The sequence below is a fragment of the Zea mays genome, chromosome 6 (assembly GCF_902167145.1).
Source record: "Zea mays cultivar B73 chromosome 6, Zm-B73-REFERENCE-NAM-5.0, whole genome shotgun sequence".
NCBI lineage: Eukaryota > Viridiplantae > Streptophyta > Magnoliopsida > Poales > Poaceae > Zea > Zea mays.
This window is the reverse complement of record NC_050101.1, coordinates 57,298,374-57,313,665: the sequence shown is the minus strand read 5'-3', so window position 1 is coordinate 57,313,665 and position 15,292 is coordinate 57,298,374.

The following is a 15,292-nucleotide window of genomic DNA, read 5'->3' as shown; positions in this document are numbered from 1 at the left end:
TATGTGCAACATTTCAAAGAATATTTAGGCTCGATATGATGCAACATTCCATGACTCATATGTTTTGGGCAAAATAAAATAAATAATCCCTCACTAATACACCTAACTCTAATTAAAAGAGAAAGAGAGAGAAAAATAGAGAGAGAAAGAAACTTGGAGTGAGATAGAGAAGAGTAACACATGAATTTGGGTGATCATTAGAAAGAAATTTTATACCCCCAAATTCAGCGTGTTACAGACCTATCCCCCTTAAATGAATCTCGCCCTCGAGATTCAGGGCTGGCTAGCAAAGAGTTCAGGGTACTTGGCTCTCAGATCATCTTCTCTTTCCCAGGTTGCTTCTTCTTCTGAGTGGTGGCCCCATTTGATTTGCACATTCTGATGGTGTTCCTCTGAGTGACTCGATCTGTTGTCTCCAGAATTTGCGTTGGCTTCTCAACATATGTCAGATCCTCTTGAACTTCAAGGTCTTCTATTGGCAACTGCTCTTCTGGTACTCGCAAGCATTTCTTTAACTGAGACACGTGGAACACATCATGCACTGCGGACAGGTTCTCTGGTAAGCTGATTTGATAAGCCACTTCTCCATGTCTGTCTTGAATCTGATACGGACCGATATAGCGAGGTGCTAACATGCCTTTGACTCCAAACCTCTTGGTTCCTCTGACGGGTGACACTTTCAAGTAGACATAGTCTCCCACTTCAAAGCTGAGTTCTCTTCTTTTGGTATCGGCATAGCTTCGCTGCCTGGACTGCGCTGCCTTCATATTTTCCTGGATCATCCTGATATTCTTTGTGGCTTCAAGCAAAATCTCAGGGCCAAATACCTGCCTTTCACCAGGTTGATCCCAATGCAATGGAGTTCTGCAATTTCTCCCATAAAGTGCTTCGAATGGTGACATCTTCAGGCTAGCTTGGTAGCTATTGTTGTAGGAGAATTCTGCATATGGCAACCTCTTGTCCCAACCTAGCTGGTCTTGCAAAGCACAAGCTCTCAACTTATCCTTAAGAATCTGGTTGGTTCTCTCAGTCTAGCCATCTGTCTGTGGGTGATAAGCTGAACTAAATTTCAAGTGTGTACCCAAAGCTTCGTGTAGTTGCTGCCAAAAGTGAGAAGTAAATTGGGTGCCTCTATCCGATATTATCTTCTTTGGAATTCCATGCAAGCACACAATCCGAGACATGTATAACTCTGCCGACACTCCACTGTTATAGGTGGTCTTGACTAGTATGAAATGGGCTGTCTTTGTCAAACGGTCCACTACTACCCAGATGGAGTCATAACCAGCTCGAGTGCGGGGTAGACCAACTATAAAGTCCAACCCAATCTCATCCCATTTCCACTGCGGAATCTGCAACGGTTGCAACAAACCTACGGGTCTCTGATGTTCTGCCTTGATCCTCTGACAACTGTTGCATCTAGCCACATACTCGGCTATCTCTCTTTTCATACCATACCACAAGAATCTCTTCTTCAAGTCTTGGTACATTTTCTCGCTACCAGGGTGTATAGAATACGCTGTCTCATGAGCTTCCTTGAGGATCAGTTCCCGGATCGAGGTGATGTTGGGAACACACTACCTATCCTTGAACCATACCACTCCTTCTGCATCTTCACGAAAATCTGGACCTTTCCCATCGATGATCGGCTGCCGGATCTCATTGATCTTCTCATCATCCTTCTGACCTTTTCTAATGTCTTGCTCCAGAGTGGGCTCTAGCTCAATTGTCACTCCTTGAGTGTTATTTAGAAATCCGAGACTCAACCTGTCGAATTCCTTCGCTAGCTCGAACGACATTGAGTGAGCGGCCAACATGTTGACTTGACTCTTCCTGCTAAGAGCATCTGCAACCACATTTGCTTTGCCTGGGTGATAATGAATCTCTAGCTCATAGTCTTTGATCAATTCCAGCCATCTTTGCTGCCTCATGTTTAACTCTGACTGAGTGAATATGTACTTGAGGCTCTTGTGGTCCATGTAGATATCACACTTCTGCCCATAAAGATAATGTCTCCAGGTCTTTGATGCATGAACCACTGCTGCTAGTTCTAGGTCATGAGTAGGATAATTCTTCTCATGAACTTTCAATTGTCGGGACGAGTATGCCACTACTTTCCCTTCCTGCATTAACACACATCCCAGTCCGGTGTACGAAGTATCATAGTATACTGAGAATGGCTTGTGAACATCTGGTAGAACCAACACCGGTGCTATTGTCAACTTCTTCTTCAACATCTCAAATGACTCTTGGCACGCTGGGGTCCACTTGAACTCAACCTTCTTTGCTAGTAGGACTGTCATTGGTCTGGCAATCTTGGAGAAACCTTCAATGAAACGCCGATAATAATCGGCCATCCCAATGAAACTCTTGATTCCTCGGACATCTTTTGGTGCTTTCCAGTCCAGAATCGCTGCTACCTTCTTTGGATCCACAGCTAATCCATCTCGGTTTATAATATGACCCAAGAATAGAACTTCGCTGATCCAAAACTCACACTTGCTAAGCTTGGCATACAACTGGCAATCTCGTAGCCTCTGAAGTACTTTCCTCAAATGTTCCTCATGCTATTGCTCATTTTGGGATATATAAGAATATCATCAATGAACACCACTACGAACTTGTCGAGGTAGTCCATGAACACACTGTTCATCAGATACATGAAGTATGCTGGCGCATTCGTCAATCCAAATGACATAACCATGAACTCATATAGTCCATACTTGGTGATGAATGTTGTCTTCGGTATATTTGCAGGTCAGATTCTGAGCTGATGGTAACCTGACCTCAGATCTATCTTTGAGAACACACTGGCTCCTCTCAACTGATCAAATAAATCTTCAATTCTGGGCAGGGGGTACTTATTCTTGATAGTGACTTCATTCAAGGCTCTGTAATCGATGCACATCCTCTTCGTGTCATCCTTCTTCTCCACAAATAATACTGGGGCTGCCCAAGGTGAGGTACTTGGCCTGATGTAACCTTTCTCTAACAACTCATCAATTTGCTTCTTGAGTTCCACCAACTCTGGTCCGGACACTCGATAAGCTCTCTTGGAAATAGGAGTGGTGCCTAGGATAAGCTCTATGGCAAATTCAACCTTCCTTTCATGTGGCATGCCTGGTAACTCTTCAGGGAATACATCGGGAAATTCTGACACAACCCTAATTGTTTCAATCGGATTGGACTCCTTGTCATCTACTGATAAATGGTGACAGACTCCTTCTTCTAGTTCAGGTAAGTACAACTTGGTTACTACTTCCTTTTCGGATGGGGACACCAACTTGACTGTCCTCTTGTCACAACTTACAGTGGCTTGATTTATTTGTAGCCAATTCATCCCTAGGATGACATCTAACCCTTGAGTTCCCATTACTACTAGGCTAGCGGGGAAGGCTATCCCCCTTATTTCAACCCTTAGATTCGGACAAATCCTATCAGACTGAACTTTTCCCCCAACTGAATTAACTCTCAAAGGTGGGATCATTGGTTCTATGGGGATATTATGTGATTCTACCCAAGATGCAGAAACAAAAGAATGTGTGGCACCAGTATCAAATAGTACTTTTGCTAGGTAGGATTCGACTGCAAACATACCTACTGCCACGTCCTTAGCATTCTGGATTGCTTCGGCCTCCAGGTGGTTCACCTTTCCACGGTTGTAGGCCTGACCACGGGCTCCTGGTGCTTGCTGTGGTGCTCCTTGTCTTGCTGGGACATTGACTACTGGCGGTTGCTGGGCTGCTTTCTTTGGACAATTCTTCGCCCAGTGATTTTGTTCTCCAGTAGAAGCATGCACGACCTCCTACTTGTGCTGGGGCTGCCTGGCCATTCTGGTTGGTTGCTGGGGCAGGAAGACGAGCTGCCTGGTTGTTTTGACGTTGGTACTGATTTCCTCCCGACTGAGTGTTCTGACGGTACTGCTACTGCTGCTGCTGCTGAGGAAACTGCCTCTAGTACTGGTGCTGGTGCTAGTGCTGGTGGCCTTGCTTGAATTGTTGTGGCGAGTTGCCTGAGTAGCGAGGACGACTGCTACCCCCGGCCTGAGGTCCACCAATCTTGTGCTACCTATCCTCCATCTCCCGATGTTTCCTTTCAGTCATGATTGCTCTGTCGATCAAATGCTGGAAGGTGGGGAAAGTGTGGTTCATGAGCTAGTAATGTAGGGGATCAACCAATCCTCTTAGAAAGCGGTACTGTCGCTTGGCATCTATGTTGACGTCATCTGGGGCGTAACGTGACAACTCCAAAAACTTATCCCTGTACTTACTGACGAACAGGGGACCTTGCTTCAGGGCGAGAAACTCCTCCTTCCTCACTATCATTAGTCCCTCAGGCACATGGTAGCGACGGAAGTTGTCCCTGAACTCCTCCCAAGTGATGGCTTCAGGGTTGGCGTGGGTGGCGAGGTAGGACTCCCACCAAGATTGTGCTACTCCCCTCAGCTGTCGAGGACCATACAACACCTTCTCACGATTGTTGCACTGGGCAGTGTGCAACTCACGCTCCACGGTACGCAGCCAATCTTTAGCGTCCATGGGATCAGTAGAGTGGGCAAAGACATGGGGATGGCCCCTCATGAACTCTGCCCGCTTGTCTCGGGGCACTTGTGGCATCTAGACTTGCACTAGAGGCTGAGGTGGTGGTGGCTGCTGCTGAACCTGCTGCATCGCTGCTAATGTCTGATCAATTGTTTGAACTGCCTAGGTTTGCATCAAGAACATCTGCTTAATGGTCATCGGGGGTGGCGGTGGCAAATGCTGCTGCGGAGCTGCCTCCTCTTGGGGTGCCTGCTGCTCTGGCTGAGCACGCCTCGCACCTCTACGCCTATTCTCAGACATCTGTAGAAATTACACACATATCAGATCTGACTCTGCAGTCTTTCAGCATAAGAAAAGATATACGGAAATCTTCACAGCACTGAACAATTGATCATCTTCAATGACAACTTCTTAGATAAAGAGGAAAGTGGAAATAAATAGATTACCCAACTAAATAACTGACTTTGTTAATAACTACACCAAGTTGTAGGGGATACCCACACCTTGGTGACAATCATTACAAAGATCCAACTTCATTACATGTCCATCATAACAAGCATTCCAACATACGATAAGCAAACTAACTCTAACTAAGACTGACTAAACTAAGACACTGAAGTAAGCATTATTACAGACTCCAACTCCATCGATCTATGGATCTAAATCTATGTGGGTCCTGCAGTCAGGGGTACCATAGTCGAAGCGACCACGGGGCGATGAACGGTAAGGGTGCTGAATCCTAACAGGGCGGGAGATCCACCATCCAGGTAGTGGCGTGACGCGCATTCAGCACGCAATTCCGCAACCTCTGCCCGAACCTTGCCCAACTCGTCAAGGGCGTGGTCCAACTGTTTGTTGAGCACGGCGACCAAGTTCACCATGTTGCTCAGCCTGGGATTGCCCTCACCAACTGGCGAGACAGTCACACCTCCAGCACTGCCGGTCGAACGGCGAGGGTAGTACTTCAGGTCAAGGCCATCAGCTACCCCGCTGAACAACGAGCAATACTAAGAAAGCGCTCGTCGTGCTGCATCTTGCATGGCTGCCTCGGTAGTATCCCTCTCAGTGATAGAATAGTGCTCTGAGAAGGCCTCTGCACCCCGGAGATCATCGTCCGGATGGCGCACCAAGCAAGTAGCCTCCCACTGGTCCGGGTATAGCCCGCGACGATGCTGGTAGACAACACAACGGTACTCGATAGACCAAGTGTGCCGGTCGAAAGCCCGACGCAACAAGGTATCGAGAGCGTCGTGGAAGTGACACCCGCGAGCAGTGTCACGAGTGATGGGTCTAGCGATCCATCCCTCCGGCTCCGGCTCCTCCGAGAGCTCCGTGTCGTGGCTCGAACTGCCAACGACGTCGTTGTCGTCTCCGTCTCTGTCAGGGTCTCCTCCAGCAGCCGGGATGCCTTGAGGTGGTGCAGGGGGCATCTCTAGCTGAGGTGCAGAGGAAGGAGGCCTCTCAGACTCCACCTCCCACTGAGGCGAGGGGGAAGAGTCCTGCTACTCCTGCTCCTACTCCTGCTCCTAGCATCGGCGCTCCAGCTCCTCGTGCAGGCGACGATGCAATCTCTCCAGCTGGCTGGTCTGACCTGACACCGTGCGACGCAGTGGACGCTCCACCAGGCGAGAAGGCAAAAAGGGGATCACAGACTTATGTGCAGTGCACCTGAGACGAGCCATCTACAAAAGACATCGTAAGCACAAGAGTAAGGATAGAACTATGAGACCAGAAAGTAAACAGAAAGAAAAGTGAGACAAAACTTTTTGAGATAAGTAGATAACATAGAGTTGGTCAAGATGATGAACTTTTGAAAAGACACTAAGGTAAAGGTAAGAGTAGAAGTCTATAGTCCTTAGGTCGACCATTCTAGTCTAGGTTAGCGATCCAACAGCCAACAAGGCTTTGATACCACTTATGTCACACCCGGTTTTGGAAGGTAAACCGAATGCGAGCCATGTATGTGCCAGGATCAGAACTCACGTACACAGCGATTACATAATTGGACATCATCACATAATGCTCGAATTAAATAGCGGAAAGGTACTTAGTTAAACCAAGATGTCTGAGACATCCACAAAGTCTATTACATAATCATAGTGTTTAATAATAACATCAAAGTGCGGAGATACGAAACATAGAATGTAAGCCTACACAGGCAGCTAACTGGGGGTTTGCCACTAAGATAAAGTAGAACTCATCGTATTCCTGGAACTCCCCAAAGTCATCCATCTTACCAGCTTCACCTCCTGAGCACTGAGAGCAATGGGGACAACCTGGGGTGGGGTGGTTTGTAAAGCAAGGGTGAGTACACATCAATGTACTCAGCAAATGTCCCGTTTGGCTAAGGTGGACTAGCTGTATGTGGAGTTAAGGTTAAGCAGTTGCTTTTAGTTAGTCAAGTTTAATTACTATAAGTAGAGCCAAGTTTTAGTAATAACCCAGTTATTACCCAGAGGCACTCCCTCCAAGAGGAAATACTAGAGATTAGGATTTTAGTCACCATTGTTAATCATCATCATAAAAGTTACCATTGTTCTTCTAATCGAAGAGGATCCCAAGGATGCTCTTAACTGTGAGCACGGCTGATATACCAGTTTCTAACACTCTGCAGAGGTTGCACACTTTACCCACAAGCCATGATTCCCATTCTGCCCGGGGTTCTAGCCTCCCCATTGATCACTACCAAGGTGACCTAGCAGGGTTTCACTATGTAGCCTTTACAAAGATTTCCCAGAGGTCATAGCCGCCTGTTAGGTTTCTCCAGTTTGATAAACACAGTACATCTCCCCAAAGGAAGGGTGACTAACAAAACCAAATCAAAGAACCTCTGCAACCAACCTCGGCAGAGCAAGTACTGTGCCCGGACCCCATTGACGACCCTACGGCGAAGCCAACTACTCCTTTGGTTCCTCTAATTAATTAGCTAAGGGCATCCCATTCCACCCTCATGGTTGCACTGTTATCCCGGGTTGTCACTCCCCAAACAGGTCCTTACGGAGAGGTACTCAGGAAAGATCCTGAGCCCCCTAAAGTATCACAAGGACCCCATCGGGATAACATCATGTTCATTGATTAAGTTTAAGCAATAGCATAAGCTAACCATGATTAACCCAAAAAGGTAAACAAGGGTAAGGGAAATACAAACTTGTCAATCCTTATGTTTCAGTAATGTAATGCGGGACAGTGAATTATAAAGTATAGTAGGGCATAGTAGGTCTGAGGACACTTACCTTCACCAGGTTGTTGCTCAGAGTGATCTTCGGCAACACACTCAGGAACCACGAGCTGCTCGTTGTCTAAGTAAAGCGACCATACATTCAATACATTTGGAAAAATATAAATGAACAGCACATCAAACATTTACAATCATTGACACATAACTCAAAAAGGTACAACATTAAATGTAGGGGAATGATATCAAGTTACAAAGAAAATGGAGTAATCCTAATTAGGGAATTGATTACTCTCTAAATGTTTAGGACATAGCTCAAAAGGGTTAAGTAGTGATTAAAACAAAGGAAAGTTAGAATTATTATATAAACTACTCCCATTTAGGAATTTGATTATCCTTTAAATATTATCCATAAGTACATACCTAATTCTATTTATCACATTAGGGTCTAAAGGTTAAACCAAAAGTGAATCCATGAAATGCATAACACTAATCTCACAAAATTCAATATGTTTTAACTCGTAGGGCTTTCATTTTATTTATTTTATTAAATAAATAAACTAACATAAACATTAATCCTATATTCTAAGTGTAAAATTAAAGGTATGCAGATTACAGTTGGTCATATTTTATTTGAATACAGAATACTCTTGTGAACATTTTGCAATTTGAACCACTAAATTTGGAGTTCATATGAAAAAGATATGAAATAAACAAGTTTTGAAGTTTGAAATATGAAATTAAGGCTAAATCTGTAATTAAATAAAAATCCAGGGGCTATTCTAAAGAAACCAGGGACCTATGCGCTAAAACAGAGGACAGCGGGTTGATTTCCTAAAACCAGGGGGTTCTTAAGCAAAACGACCACACGAAGGGGTACGAGGTAATCTCAGCCATTGGATCAGAAACCGACGACCCAGATTAGATCGCGCGAGCGCGCGCGCGGGCGCGACTGACAGGCGGGGCCAGGGCGTCAGCGAGCCAGGGCGGGCTGACCAGCCGGGCCCTGGGCCAGAGGGCGCAAATGGAAGAGGGGAGGTGGGCGAGCAGGGTGCGAGGTTCAAAAGGGGCGCGGGGGACTTGGTCGTGGCCGGAGAACGCGCGGATGTGGGAGCGTCCACGGCGGGGAGATCGTGGGTGGAAGGTTAAGGACGCGCTGACAGGTGGGTCGGTGGGGAAGAGAGAGGGAGAGAGAGAGCGCGGCCGAGAGCAACGGCGCCGACAGGTCGGTCCCACAGAGCAGAGAGAGAGTGAGGGAGAGAGGGCGCTCGGGTTTGCGCCGACAGGCGGGGTCCGCCTGTCAGGCACAGAGACGCGCGGGCGCGGTCGTGCGCGCGCGGGCTGGGCTTAATGGGCTGCCTTGGGCCGAATTGGCTTTTCCTATTTTCCTAGAATTTCTATTGCCTTTTCTATATATTTTCTCTAGGGTTTTCAATTCAAATTCAAATCAAGTTTCAAATTCAAACCAAATCAAATATGTGCAATATTTCAAAGAATATTTAGGCTCAATATGATGCAAAATTCCATGACTCATATGTTTTGGGCAAAATAAAATAAATAATCCCTCACTAATACACCTAACTCTAATTAAAAGAGAAAGATAGAGAGAAAACTAGAGAGAGAAAGAAACTTAGAGTGAGATAGAGAAGAGTAACACATGAATTTGGGTGATCATTAGAAAGAAATTTTGTACACCCAAATTCAGGGTGTTACAATATCGAAATTACTTATGTGAGCACTCATAACCAATTAGCCGATATCTTTACCAAGCCACTAGATGAGAAAACTTTTAGCAAACTTAGGATTGATCTAAATATACTCGATTCTTGGAACTTCGATTGAAACATTGCTGTCACACCCGGTTTTAGAAGGTAAACCGAATGCGAACCATGTACGTGCCAAGATCAGCAATTCACGTACACAACAGTTACATAACTGGACATCATCACACAATGCTCAAATAATAACATAAAAGGTGAAATAATAGTTGATTACATCATAATGTCTGAGACATCAACATAGTCTTTAACAATAATCAAAGCGCGAAAACGAAACGTAGATACATGTGGCCTTCACAAGCAGCCGACAGGGGGTTGCCGCTAACCCACGCCTAAAACTCATCGTACCCTTGGAACTCCTGGAAATCTTCCTCCACAGCTTCATCTTCTCCTGAGCAGTGGTTGCAACGTGGACAACCTGGGGACGGGGGTTGGTGTGTAAAGCAAGGGTGAGTACACATCAACATACTCAGCAAATGTCCCGTTTGGCCGTAGTGGACTAGCTTTATGTGGGGTTGAGTCAAGCAGTTGCTTTTAGTTGGTCAGGTTATTATTACTAGGAGAGAGCCAAATTTTAATATTAACCCAAGTTATTAACTCAAAAGTACCCTTTCTAAACGGAAAGAATACCACTTACCATTACCATAGTCATAATCATAATCCCCATCACCACCTGTAATCCAAACATCTCTGATCAAGAATCTCTAATCAATGAAGCTCCCTTGGCCACTCATAACCGCAAGCATGGCTGATATATCAGTTTCATAACACTCTGTAGCGATTGTGCACTTTAGCCACAAGTCGTGATTCTCTTTCTGCCTGGAGAGAGCTACTCCCCATTGACCACTACCTAGGTGGCTTGGCAGGGTATCACTATGTAGCCTTTACAAAGATTCCCTGGGGTTGTAGCCGCCCATTAGGTTTCCTAAATGTACCGCACTCCTCCCCAAGGGGCAAACCAACCTTGGCAGAGCGAGTCGCATACACCGAGCCCCATTAACGGCACGACAGCAAAGTGAACTACACCCAGTTCCTCTAATTATTAAGCTAAGGGCGTCCCATTCCACCCTCGTGGTTGCACTGTTTTCCCGGGCGGTCATCCAACGAACAGGTCCTTACGGAGAGGCACTCGAGAAACCACTCGAGTCCCCTTAAATGCCATAAGTACATCATCATAATAAAAAGGGAAATGGACTATCATCGATAAATCTCATCATGTTCGTTGATTAATGTGAGGCACTAGCATGAAGCTAAACCAAAATAACCCAACCCAAATAGGTAAGCAAGGACATGATAAATAAAAGCTAGTCAATCCTTAGGTATAAATTGTGTAAATGCGGAAAGTGAATTATAAAATGTATAGGACATAGATGGGTCAAGGGACACTTGCCTCCACCAACTAGCTCCTGCTCAGGGTCTTCTCCTGCGATCTCTTCGGACTCTGCAACCAGACCATTATCTATGCGAGTGCAAACATACATCCATATCCTTGAATTAGGAAATAAACAGTACACCATACAAGAGAGCAGATCGAATGAACATGCACGTGACATATGGTTTGCATTCGTAATTACAAGAAAGAGAAAAAGGAATCGCAACGGCTAAAGCTATAGTCGAGAAATATTACGTGTAGGTTTTTTGGCGATCAATAATTATGACATTTAATTCCACCTAGCCATACTAATAGGTATTAACCACATGCACTTATAGAGTTACACTTGGATTCCGATTAGCCGACACTAATAAAGTTGTCGCTTAACTTCGTGAGATAATTAATGTGAACAATTCTAAGTGGAGTTCAACTACGTGAAATAAACAGCACGCTCAACGCGCACGATATACATGGGGGGTAGACGGGGCGTCTAGGGGGGGTAGACGGGCATGTCGCATGCGCGGCGGGGAACTACGCGCCGCGCCAAGCACGGCGCGCGCGCAAGGCAGCGCGCCATGGGCACCTTGGCCGCGGGTCACGCTGGCCGAGTGCCGCGAGTCGCGCCGCGCCGGGGTCAAGCCATGGGCAGGGGGGCCACGCTGCGTAGGGGCCACGTGCGCAGGGGCGCCACGGCCGTGCCGGGGCCATGCTACGCAGGGGACCAAGCCGAGCACGCCGGGCCACGCCGCGCGCCAGGCCACGCCAAGGGCAGGTGGACCGAGCCGAGGGCGAGCACGCCGAGGCTGCACCGCGCGCCAGGCCGTGCCAAGGGCAGGCGGACCAATCCGAGGCCGCGCCGCGTGCTAGGCCACGCCAGCGCAGGTGGACCGAGCAAGGGCCGCGCCACGCCGGGGCAGCGCCGACCGCCGTGGCGAGCACGCCACGCGTGCGTAGGGGCTGGGGAATAAAAAGGGGGAGCGGGTAAGGGAGAGAGAGATGGGGAGGCTCACCGTGGGGGAAACGGGGCGGTTCGGACGAATGGCGTCGAGGTGGAGGGGCGGCTCCGGGCGGCAGAGAAAGGTGGAGGAGAGAGGGGCGAGCTGCGTGGGGAGAGAGAGAAACATGCGTCGGGGTAGAGGAGATGAACAGGGGGCAGTTCTTTGGGTGGGGGGCTTACAGGTGAGGCCCCCACCAGGCGGCGGCGGCTGGGCAACCACCCAGCGTGCACGCGCGCGAGGGGAGCGGGCTAGTGGTTGTGGGGCGCAGGGGGGCGGCTGGGCCGCTGCCGCATCGAGCTGGGGCCGCACGCCAGCCGGTCGGCCCAAGGTGAAAAAAAAGGGGCGCCGAGTTGGGCCGCGGGGGGGGGGGGGGGGGACGCCAGCCCAAGAGAGAGGGGGTAGGGCAGGCCGCGCGCCAGGCTGGGCCGAGGGGGGGAAGAAGGGAAATTGGGTTTTCCTTTTTAATCTATTTTTTCTAATTTGTGGTTTAGCTCTAGTTCTTCACCGAAATGCATGTTTCACAAATTCACTCAGCAAACAAAATAGATGCATGGTCCGGCATGATGCAACAACCAAAAGAATTAAACCTAAGGTTTACTTACACAAGATATCGAGCTAATTCTTGCTAGAACTTTGAAAAAGAACAAGGCATAGCGAGAAGAAAGAAAAAGGAAAGGTAATGCCCGAATGTGGTGAGTGCTGGAGAAAGAAAATTTTAACCCTGAAATTTGGGGCGTTACAAACCTATCCCCCTTAAAAGAATCTCGCCCTCGAGATTTAAGGATGGCTAGCAAAGAGTTCGGGATATTTAGCCATCAGATCATCTTCACGCTCCCAAGTTGCTTCTTCCTCGGAGTGATGACCCCATCTGACTTTGCACATTCTGATGGTTTTCCTCCGGGTGACTCTGTCTGCAGTCTCAAGAATTTGCGTTGGCTTCTCGATATAGGTCAAGTCTTTTTGGACTTCGAGACCCTCCACTGGCAACTGCTCTTCTGGCACACGCAGACATTTCTTTAGCTGAGACACATGAAAGACATCATGCACGGCTGACAAATTTTCTGGCAGGCTAAGCTGATAGGCCACTTCTCCGCGCTTTGCGAGAATTTGATACGGACCAATGTAGCGGGGTGCTAACTTGCCTTTGACTTCGAATCTTTTGACTCCTTTGATAGGCGATACTTTCAAATAGACAAAATCCCCAACTTCAAAACTCAGCTCTCTCCTTCTTGTGTCTGCATAACTTTGTTGCCTTGATTGCGCTATCTTCAGGTTCTCTCGAACCATCTTGATGTTCTCTTCAGCTTCAAGCAGAATGTCTGGCCCAAACACATGCTTTTCTCCAAGCTGATCCCATTGCAACGGAGTTCTACAACTCCTTCCATAAAGCGCCTGAAATGGTGACATCTTCAAGCTGGACTGGTAACTGTTGTTATAGGAGATTTCTGCATAAGGTAATCTCTTGTCCCATTCGGACTGATCTTGCAGCGCACAGGTTCTCAACAAATCCTCAAGGATTTGATTAGTTCTTTCAGTCTGACCGTCTGTCTGCGGATGATAAGATGAACTGTAATTCAGATGCGTACCCAAGGCTTCATGCAATTGCTGCCAGAAATGAGAGGTGAACTGTGTTCCTCTGTCTGACACTATCTTCTTTGGTACACCATGGAGACAAACAATCTGGGACATGTACAGCTCTGCCAATACTGCACTGTTGTAGCTAGTCTTGACAGGTATGAAGTGGGCTGACTTGGTTAAGTGGTCCACCACTACCCAAATGGAATCGTAGTCGGCTCGAGTGCGAGGCAATCTGACTATGAAGTCCATCCTGATTTCATCCCATTTCCAATGAGGAATCCGCAACGGTTGCAACAACCCAGCTAGCTTCTGATGCTCTGCCTTGATACGTCGACAACTATCACACATAGCCACGTGCTCTGTGATTTCTCTCTTCATTCCGTACCACCAGAACTTCTTCAGATCCTGATACATCTTCTCACTCCCAGGGTGTATAGAATAAGCTGTCTCATGACCTTCCTTGAGGATCAGCTCTCGAATGGACTGGACATTGCAAACACACAAACGGTCCTTGAACCATACCACACCTTCTACATCCTCTCGAAAGTCTTTGCCTCTTCCTTCTAGAATCAGTTGCTGGATTTCATTGATCTTCTCATCATTCTTCTGTGCTTCTTTGATTTCTCGCTCTAAGGTGGGTTCTAACTCAACTGTTACTCCTTGCATATTATTCAGAAATCCGAGACTCAGCCTGTCAAACTCTTTGGCCAATTCATAAGGCATCGGATGAGCGACCATCATATTGACTTGACTTTTCCAGCTCAAGGCATCTGCTACCACGTTCGCTTTGCCTGGATGGTAATGAATCTCCAAATCATAGTCTTTGATCAGTTCTAACCACCTTCGTTGTCTCATATTCAGCTCTAACTAGGTGAATATGTACTTCAGACTCTTGTGGTCTGTGTAGACATCACACTTCTGTCCGTACAGATAGTGCCTCCATGTCTTCAGTGCATGAACCACTGCTGCCAACTCTAGGTCATGGATTGGGTAATTCTTCTCATGAATCTTCAGCTGTCGGGACGAGTAAGCCACAACTCTTCCCTCTTGCATCAATACACATCCCAAGCCACGGGGGATACATCATTACCCTACCCCTAGCTAGCTCAGGCTCAGGAGAAGTCTCCGCCTCGCCCGACCTTGTGCTCGGACCGACCGCGCCACGGGGGATACATCATTACCCTACCCCTAGCTAGCTCAGGCTACAGGGGAACAAGACCGGCGTCCCATCTGGCTCGCCCCGGTAACAAGTAATGATGGCTCTCTGCGTGCGTCCATGACGACGGTGGTTCTCAGCCCCCTACGGAAGCAAGGAGACGTCAGCAAGATCCCAGCAGCACCGACAGCTGCACTTCTACAGGGCTCAGGCACTTCTCCGACGGCCACGTTACAGCGTACACAGGGCTCTAGCACCTCTCCAACAGCCACATTGGCATGTACACAGGGCTCAGGCACCTCTCTGCCAGACACGTTAGCGCCTAGCTACACCCCCCATTGTACACATGGACCCTCTCCTTGCATCTATAAAAGGGAGGTCCAGCTCCTTCATGCGAGAAGGTCGCGAGGGGGAACGAGCTGACGAACAGGCTCTCCCTCTCTCTCTCTCTCTCGCGAACGCTTGTAACCCCTACTACGAGCACACCCCCTAGTGCGAGATAACACGAGTCGCGCTTTCCTCTTGTGTTCCATCTTGCGCCAACCCATCTAGGCAGGGGCACGCAGCGACAAATTTACTCATCGGTCCAGGGACCCCCCGGGGTCGAAACGCCGATAGTTGGCGCGCCAAGTAGGGGCCTGCTGCGTGTTAACGAACAACTTCCCGTTGAGTTCCATATGGGTAGTCTCCAGCA